This window comes from Zingiber officinale, chromosome 11A, assembly GCF_018446385.1.
Source record: "Zingiber officinale cultivar Zhangliang chromosome 11A, Zo_v1.1, whole genome shotgun sequence".
Lineage (NCBI taxonomy): Eukaryota > Viridiplantae > Streptophyta > Magnoliopsida > Zingiberales > Zingiberaceae > Zingiber > Zingiber officinale.
This window is the reverse complement of record NC_056006.1, coordinates 42,233,977-42,244,517: the sequence shown is the minus strand read 5'-3', so window position 1 is coordinate 42,244,517 and position 10,541 is coordinate 42,233,977.

The window sequence follows — 10,541 nt, the reverse complement described above, 5'->3', positions numbered from 1 at the left end:
GCTTCCACTGCGGTCAGACCGGGCACTGGAAGAGGAACTGCAAGGTATACTTGGAGGATCTTAAGAAGAAGCGAAGTGAGACTTCCACTTCAGGTATATATGTTATAGAAGTCAATCTATCTATTTCTACATCATGGGTATTAGATACTGGATGTGCTTCTCACATTTGTACTGATGTGCAGGCGTTGAGAAATAGCAGAGCATTGGCAAAGGGCGAGGTGGACCTACGAGTAGGCAATGGAGCACGGGTTGCTGCTGTTGCTGTAGGAACTTATCAGCTATCTCTGCCCTCTAGGCTTGTACTAGATTTAGATGATTGTTATTATGTGCCTGCTCTTACTAAGAACATAGTTTCAGTTTCTTGTTTAGACAAGAAAGGATACTCTTTTATAATAAAAGACAAATGTTGTTCTGTTTATTTAAAAGATATGTTCTATTGTAGTGCACCACTAATAAACAGACTCTATATTCTAGACCTTGAGAGCCCTATCTATAACATTAGTACCAAGAGGTTCAAGTCAAATGACATGAACCAAACCTACCTCTGGCACTGTCGCTTAGGTCATATAAATGACAAGCGCTTATCCCAGCTCCATAAGGATGGTTTGCTGGACTCATTTGATTTTGAATCATATGAGATATGCGAGTCATGCCTACGAGACAAGATGACCAAGACACCCTTTAGTGGGCATAGAGAGAGACCGATTTGTTAGGACTCATACATAGTGATGTATGTGACCCTTTCAATGTTGTCGCTAGAGGCGGTTATAGGTACTTCATCACATTTCATGATGATTTCGGTAGATATGGTTATGTGTACTTGATGACACATAAGTCAATCCTTTGAAAAGTTCAAAGAATTCAAGAATGAAGTATAGAACCAGCTTGGCAAGAGTATTAAGGTACTTGATCAGATCGAGGTGGTGAATACTTAAGCCATGAGTTTCGTGACTACTTAGCCGAGTGTGGATTTTATCTCAACTCACTCCTCCGGAACACCACGGTGGAATGGTGTATCCGAAAGGAGGAATCGTATCTTATTAGATATGGTACGATCTATGATGAGTCACATGATCTTCGACATATCTATGGGGATATGCTCTAGACGACAGCTTTCATACTCAACCGAGTTCCATCAAAGGCGTGATAAAGACACCATATAGGATATGGACCGGGAGAGATGCCGGTGTCTTTCATGAGGATTTGGGGTTGTGAGGCTTACTTTAGACGTCAAGTCTCGCACAAATTAGGACCCAATCCGACAAGTGCTTTTTCATTGGATATCCCAAGGAAACTAAGGGATATTACTTCTACATTCCCAGTCAGCACAAGGTAGTTGTGGCAAAGACTGGGGTCTTTCTAGAAAGAGACTTTGTTTCTAGAAAGACTAGTGGGTGCGCGTTCGATCTTGAAGAAGTTCAAGATGCGAACAATAGCACTGATGCCTCGATGGAAATTGAACTGGAACCACAAAGTGTTGTGGATGATGTTGTTCCACAAGGTGTTGAGGAACAACAACTAGTTCAAGTAGACATACCTCTTTGCAGGTCTGATAGGGTACGTCGTCAGCCTGAGAGATACTCATTTCTCTTGTCTGACCATGATGACATTGTGCTCATAAAGGATGAGCCCACCACCTATCAGGAAGCTGTGATGAGACCATATTCCGAGAAATGGCTAGAGGCCATTCTCGGAGCTGGAATCTTCGATTCGATGATGTGATCAAACAGTTTGGTTTCATCAAGAATGAAGATGAGCCTTGTGTCTACAAGAAGGTTGTAGAAAACATAGTTGTCTTCCTCATATTGTATGTGGATGACATACTACTCATTGGGAAGGACATCCCTATGCTTCAGTCTGTCAAGACCTGGCTAGGGAGTTGCTTCTCAATGAAGGACTTAGGTGAGGCATCCCACATTCTTGGGATACAGATCTATAGAGATAGATCTAAGAGATTGCTTGGCCTAAGTCAGAGTACATACATTGACGAGGTACTCCTATGGTTTGCCATGCAGAACTCCAAGAAGGGATTTCTGCCGATGTCACATGGCATGAGTCTTTCGAAGACTCAAGGTCCCTCTTCTAGAGAGGAGAGAGACCGCATGGATCAGATCCCTTATGCCTCAGCCATAGGATCGATCATGCACGCCATGCTATGTACTCGACCTGATGTCTCGTATGCTTTGAGCATGACGAGCAGATACCAGTCAGATCCAGGTGAAAGTCACTGGATAGCGGTCAAGAATATTCTTAAGTACTTAAGAAGGACTAAAGAATATTTCTTGATATATGGAGGCAATGATGAGCTAACTGTAAAGGGTTACAGTGATGCTAGCTTCCAGACCGATCAGGATGATTACCGATCGCAATCGTGGTTCGTGTTTTGATTGAATGGTAGTGCTATGAGCTGGCAGAGTTCACAGCAGTTCTACAACGTTTCCATCTCATTCAAGAGATTATCGATAGAGGAGATGTGAAGATTTGCAGAGTACCTACAGAGGCTAACATCGCAGATCCCTTGACCAAGGCTTTGGCACAGAGGAAGCATGATGGTCACACTAGGTCTTTAGGCCTTAGAGCCTATACTGATTGACAGTGCTAGTGGAGATTGTTAGTTAGAGCCCTAGAGCCAATCATTTGATGATTGTATGGACTCATGTATATCATATTCTTGTATATTAATAAAGGCATTTGTTTGGTTATTATACTTATTTATATTAGTGCCAAATAGACTAAGTATAATAGCGTCCTTGAGTAGAAGGTTCATACCTATATCAATCGATTAGTTGAATCGATAGTGAGATGATATAGGGAACACTACTCTAAATCATTCCTAGTCGAGTATTAACATTCAGGGACAATGTTAATACAATAAGACTAGCATGTAGGTCAGCTCGATGACTTGATCTCACAAGTCATGGATATAGAGATATCAAGTTGACACATGGGTATGCATTAGAGAATGTATACTGAATGACCCGCCATGAGAAAGTATCATGGATCGTTATATGAGTGTCATATACTTTCTCATGTGGCTATTAGTATGACTATTAGTCCTTAGACCTGAAGTCACCATGGATCCCTACATAAGGAGTTATGTACTTTGGTTTCGTCAAACGTCACCCGTAACTGGGTGGACTATAAAGGCGATTACTGGGTATGTAACGAATTATGCAGAGGGATGTGAGTGATGTAGATTGGATCTATCCCTCCCATATGACGGGAGAGCCATAGCTATTCTTGATAGAGCGAGACCACTAAGTGCATGGTCATGCCCAAATGAGTCAACATTAGATGTTGAGCTCATTTGATCGAGTGAGTCTACTTGGAGTTCAAGATTTAGATTGATTAGAGGATGACACGGTCTATGCCTCATATTGATCAATCTAGATGTCTAGGATAGAAGGACACTTGTCATTATTTTGTGAGTAGTCACAATTGGTAGTCACAAGGTGATGTCGGATCTCGACATTCTTGTAACTTGGGTAGTAATGATGTGTTGCTAGATACCGCTCATTACTTATGCTTCTAAATGGGTTTAGGGCATTGCCAACGTTACAAGAACCTATAGGGTCACACACTTAGGACAATTAGGTGGAGATTAGGTTCATATGATGAACCAAGAGGATTAGATTCATTTGATGAATCAAATTGGATTAAGAGTAATCCTAATTGGGCTAACTTGAGTTCGACTCAAGTTGATTCATGTGTTAAATGAGTCTAATTTAGATTTTGACTCATTGAATCAATTTAATTTAATGAATTAGATTCATTATATTAAGTTGGCTCGAATCAAATGGTTGGATTAGATCCACCATGGTAGAGATGGAGTCAAGTTTGACTTGACTTGAGAAGGAAGACCAAAGGTCAATTTTGACTTGACCTTTTGCCACCTCATTGGTGAGTTGGCATTAGGTGGACCAATAATGATGTTCCACATCATCATGGGTGCCACCTCATGGAAGTTACAAAGCCACTCTCTTAATGGTTTCATATTAATTGCAATTAATGCAATTAATGTGATTTTATGGTTTCATATTAATTGCAATTAATACAATTAATGTGAATTTTGAAATGTGGCCGGCCACTTGGTTTTTGGGTGAAAAAATTCATTTTTCATTCACTTGTGTGCATCTTCCTCCTTCTCCCTCTCAAGCTCTCCCTCTCCCTCTCCTCCCTTGGCCGAACCACATAGGTGCTAGCACACCTTGGTTTTTGGTCATCTCCATCTAGTGTGTCCGTGTGGATACTTCTAGAGGACCGGCGCTTGACGGTCTTGAGATCCGGCATCATTTGGACGAGCGGGAACGCGAAGGGCATCGCATCAAGGGTAAACACTTTTTCCTCATAGATCTAAGTAGTAGACCAGTTTTTGAACTCGTACAAGAAATAGTTTTTCGAATTTTTATACGAATCTTTGCACGGATCTACGGCTTTGGGTCCTTCGGGGTTTCCGCGACGCGAAAAAGCGGTTTTCGCGGCTCGAAGAACCCAACAAGACCGTGTCATCCTCTGATCAATCTAAATCTTGAGTAGACTCACTAAATCGAATGAGCTCAATATCTCATATTGACTCATTTGGGCATGGCCATGCACTTCGTGGTCTCACTCTATCAAGAATATCGATGTCGCTCCCATCATATAGGAGGGATAAATCCCATCTACATCTCTCACATCCCTCTACATAATTCGTTACATACCCAGTAATCGCCTTTATAGTCCACCTAGTTATGGGTGACATTTGACGAAACCAAAGTACATAACTTCTTATGTAGGGATCCATGGTGACTTCAGGTCCAAGGACTAGTAGTCATACTAATAGCCACATGAGAAAGTATATGACACTCATATAACGATCCATGATACTTTCTCATGGCAGTATACATTCTCCAATGCATACCCATATGTCAACTTGATATCTCTATATCCATGACTTGTGAGATCAAGTCATCGAGTTGACCTACATGCTAGTCTTATTGCATTAACATTGTCCCTGAATGTTAATACTTGATTAGGAATGATTTAGAGTAGTGTTCCCTATATCATCTCACTATCAGTTCAACTAACCGATTGATATAGGTGAGAACCCTCTACTCAAGGACGTTATTATACTTAGTTTATTTGGCACCAATACAAGTAAGTATAATAACCAAAACAAAAATACCTTTATTTATATAAGAATATGATACAATGAGTGTATAATACAATCATCAAATGATTGACTCTAGGGCTCTAACAAACAGCTTAACCTTCTTAAGGTTCAGCTAAGCAGTTCTTAACATGCTAAGCAGCTTGGGCAGTGGCTTGTCAATTTCGTTCATGTTGTAGTTTAGAACGAATTGACTATAGCTATCCGGCAAGGATTGCAAGATCAGGTCAATGGCCAGCTCTTGGCCAAGCGGAACCTCTGTAGGTTTTCTATGTACCGAATCATTTTGAGTACATATGGGCCTACGGGAGCCCCATCTAACATCTTGCACTGAAATAGTGCCCTTGAGATCTCAAATCTCTCGTGCCGCGCTTGTCCTTGATACAGTTGACGAAGATGTTCAACCATATCGTAAGCGCCCATCAACTCGTGTTGCTTCTGAAGCTCAGAGTTCATGGTCGCGAGCATTAGACAGGACACATCTAATGCGTCATCTTGATGCTTCTTATAAGCATCTTTGTTAGCTCGGTGGCATTGGCGGGAGGAGCCTCCAGAATGAGCTGCTCTAGAACGCAGTTTACGTTCTTGGGTGAGAACTATTCTCGATTTCTGTATCAGTCCAGGAAATTTGCTCCGTTGAGCTTGTCCTTGTCAAGGACGTAACGCAGAGAGAAGGTATTCATGTTTGACGTCATGGTTATCTACAATAAAAAATACAGAAAATAAATATCATATTCTTTTAATCATTTAATTAGGCCTTTAACTAAATGATGCTCCCAATGAATTCTATAACTCATGTGGAACAAGATCCACATCATACTAACCCTTGAGTTAGCTTTGGCTAAAACACCCAAGACTTAGTATGATCGATATGTAACAATTTACGAATTACATCTCTATGCAACTCTTGTTTATAGGATCAAGATCCACATTTATATTAAAACTTGAGTTAGCTTTGGCTAATACGCCCAAGAATTAATATAAATGTGATTTTGACCTATCTACCAACCATTGGAAAATTCCTATAGTTAAACTCAATCCAATTGAGTTAACTAGTTACTCAATCTAATTGAGTTGTACTCACTTATGCGTTGATAAGCGAGACCAAGATTGTCCCTCCATACCCTACTAAGATAATATGTGTTGCTTTGCTTTGACAGATTTAACAACACATGTGATCGAGGTAGTGATAGGTATCACGGCACGGTAGACATTTGAGTTGACGTGATTGAGATCTAATCTAATCGAGAGGGTGCATCTTGTACACGATTTAGATCTAATCTAATCGCTAGGTACTAATTAATTACTAATTATGCATCACATACACTCAAGCAATTAATTAAATTATTTGTGATTAGTCATGACCCTACTACGATCTTCTCAAGCCAATGAGAAGGTCGGATGGTCAACCTAGGGTCAACAGCTTCTCAAGCTCCTCCCTTTGACCACCTTGTGTTGCTCGCGTCCTCCTCGTAACTCCGTCTCGAGTGGCAATTTTGTACATTACAATTTTGAAACTCGAGTTACATTTGAGTCTAAACTAACTTACAACAAGAATATAAAAATAGAGAAAGGCACGACGCACAGGTCGCAAATCAAATATACAACACGCACATCACATGACGGCACGCAGGCCGTATTATGAATTACAACACATTTCCAATCAGATTGGGTCTTTTTGGGCCATGACTATCACAAAATAATACATAATTCTAAATTATGTATTTTTTATAATTTTCTGTAATTTTTACTACAATTTTTACAATTTTTATGAGTAAAATTCCCGGCGGTTCCGTTTAGCGGGTTTTCGGGCGCAATCGCGGAACGAATCCCCTTGCGGGGCCTGGGGCAGCGCTCCTACCCACGATCTAACCATCAAGAGTGTTCCTTAACTATCCTACAGCGCCTTAGCCCGCTGTCCCAAAAATATTTGGGGCGAAACCTTGCCGTTTCGAAAAAATCTTCTCGGTAGTCGAAGCCTACAAGTGTCGAAACACTCGTGCTTCGCTTCTACGAGAAAAATACCCATAAAAACTATAAAAATAGGAAATTTACAGAATATTACAGAACTGCTATTTTTCATAAAAATATAAAATAAACTCGTACAAGACTTCGCATGTGGCTCTGATACCACTATTGGGAATTTCGGGCCGCAAAAATCACTTTTTCGCGTTGCGGAAACCCCGAACCCCAAGCCACTGGATCCGTGCGAAGTAAAATAAAACAAAAATTTTACGAGTACAAGTTTCTTACATCTAGATCTACACTAGGAGAAGGAAGTTACCCTCGATGCGATGCCCTTCGCAATCCCGCTCGTCCAACGGTTCGCCGGATCTCGAGATCGTCAAGTGTACGACCCTCTAGAAGTATCCATACGAACAAACTAGGTGGAGAGGCAAAAAAAAAAGGTGTGCTAGCACCTATGAAGTGTTCGGCCAAGGAGGAGGAGAGGGAGAAGAGAATGAGAGCAAGAGGAAGAAGATGGAATAAAATGCCTTGAATGAAAAATGAATTCCATTCATCACAATAAGTGGCCGGCCACTATTGTAACCTCCTCTCATTTAATGTGGCCATTAAAATGAGGAGGAGATTTGTAACCTCCATGAGGTGACACACACATGTTCTAAACATGATGATGTGTAACACCATTATTGGCCACTTAATGCCAACTCACAAATGATGTGGCATAAAGTCAAGTCAAACTTGACTTTTCCTCTTCCTCTCAAGTCAAGTCAAACTTGACATTATAACTCCCATGGTTGATCTAATCCAACCATTTGATTCAAGCCAATTTAATATAATGAATCTAATTCATTTAATTAAATTGATTCAATGAGTCATAATCTAAATTAGACTCATTGAACACATGAATCAACTTGAGTCCAACTCAATTAGTACAATTAGGATTACTCTTAATCCAATTTGATTCATCACATGGACCTAATCCTTTAGGTTCATCAAATGAACCTAATCTCCATCTAATTGCCCTATGTGTGTGACCCTATAGGTTCTTATAACGTTGGTAATGCTTCTAAACCCATTTAGAAGCATAAGTAATGAGCGGTATCTATCAACATATCATTACTACCCAAGTTATAAGAATGTTGAGATCCAACATCACCTTGTGACTACTAACTGTGACTCTTCACAATATATGACAAGTGTCCTTCTATCCTTGACATCTAGATTGATCAATATGAGGCATAGACCATGTCATCTTCTAATCAATCTAAATCTTGAACTCCAAGTAGACTCACTAAATCAAATGAGCTCAATATCTCATATTGACTCATTTGGGCATGACCATGCACTTCGTGGTCTCACTCTATCAAGAATATCGATGTCACTCCCATTATATAGGAGGGATAGATCCCATCTACATCACTTACATCCCTCCGCATAATTTGTTACATACCCAGTAATCGACTTTATAGTCCATCCAGTTACGGGTGACGTTTGAGGAAACTAAAGTACATAACTCCTTATGTAGGGAACCATGGTGACTTCAGGTCTAAGGACTAGTAGTCATACTAATCGTCACATGAGAAAGTATATGACACTCATATAACGATCCATGAAACTTTCTCATGGCGGGTCATTCAGTATACATTCTCCAATGCATACCCATGTGTCAACTTGATATCTCCATATTCATGACTTGTGAGATCAAGTCATCGAGTTGACCTACATGCTAGTCTTATTGCATTAACATTGTCCCTGAATGTTAATAATCGACTAGGAATGATTAAGAGTAGTGTTCCCTATATCATCTCACTATCGATTCAACCAATCGATTGATATTGGTAAGAACCTTCTACTCAAGGACGCTATTATACTTAGTTTATTTGGCACCAATACAAGTAAGCATAATAACCAAAAATCAAATGCCTTTATATATAAGAAATATGATACAATGAGTCCATACAACAATCATCAAATGATTGGCTCTCTCTAACAAATGGCAATTAGGTGGAGAATGGGTTCATATGATGAACCAAGAGGATTAGGTTCATATGATGAATCAAATTGGATTAAGAGTAATCCAAATTAGAATAATTGAGTTGGACTCAATTTGATTATGTGTTGAATGAGTCTAATTTAGATTATGACTCATTGAATCAATTTAATTTAATGAATAGAGATTCATTAAATCAAATTGACTTGAATCAATGGTTAGATTTGATCAACCATGGGAGAATTTAAGTCAAGTTTGACTTGACTTGAGAGGGAAGATGAAGGTCAAGTTTGACTTGACCAAATGTTACTTCATTGGTCAAGTTTGACTTGACCAAAGCCACTTGGCACGGGGCCGACCAATGATGGTGTTCCACATCATCAAGGTGTGCCACCTCATGAGGGAGATCAAGAGCCATGACTCTTGATATTCCATGGAGGTATTAAACCCCTCATGAAGTGGCCGACCACATTAAGGAATCACATTAGTGTGCATTCAAGCCATCTTCTTCCTCCTCTCTTCCTCTCTTCTCTCCCTCTTCCTCCATTGCCGTGACCTTCTAAGGGTGTTAGCACACTCTTAGTTGTGTTTTTCTCCACCTATTGTTCGTGTGGATACACATAGAGGAGTGTACATTTGACACTCTTGAGATCCGACAACCCTTCTCGACGAGCGGGATTTGCGAAGGGCTAGCACACTCTTAGTTGTGTTTTTCTCCACCTATTGTTCGTGAGGATACACATAGAGGAGTGTACATTTGACACTCTTGAGATCCGACAACCCTTCTGGACGAGCGGGATTTGTGAAGGGCTTCGCTTCAAAGGTATAAATCCCTTTCTTGTAGATCTAGTGTAGATCTAGGATTAGGAAACATGTACATGATAATTTTTATATATCTTCGCACGGATTCGTGGCAAGACTTTGGGGTTTCCAACGCAAAAAGTAGTTTTTACAGCACGAAAGTCCCAATAGTGTAAGGCTTCAACAATACTTCGATAAATCTGTGGATCAGACAGAGCAGGAGAGGATAAAGTTGGAGAGTTATTTATAGTAATTGGTGTAGAGACCGGACGTGCTCTATCCATTTTGGCTCTTTGAAGAAATCCAATAATGTATTTGCTTTGAGAGAGAAGATAGCCATCTTCATGTGGAATAAGCTCAATACCAAGAAATAATATGAGAGCAATAAAATCTATTGTTGATTGATATTTTCTCTAAGGACAATACAATATATAATGTTCAAAAAGTACTTGGTCAATTGACCAATTAATAAACAACAGAATTATTCTAAGAATAATTCTGAGAATTATTCTAATAATTATAATAGAATTATTAGAATAATCCAAATACTAATTTGATTTGATTTTTATGATTAAAATATCGCTCAACTTGAAATTGACAATTACGGAATATATCAAATAAATCAGATTTTCTTCT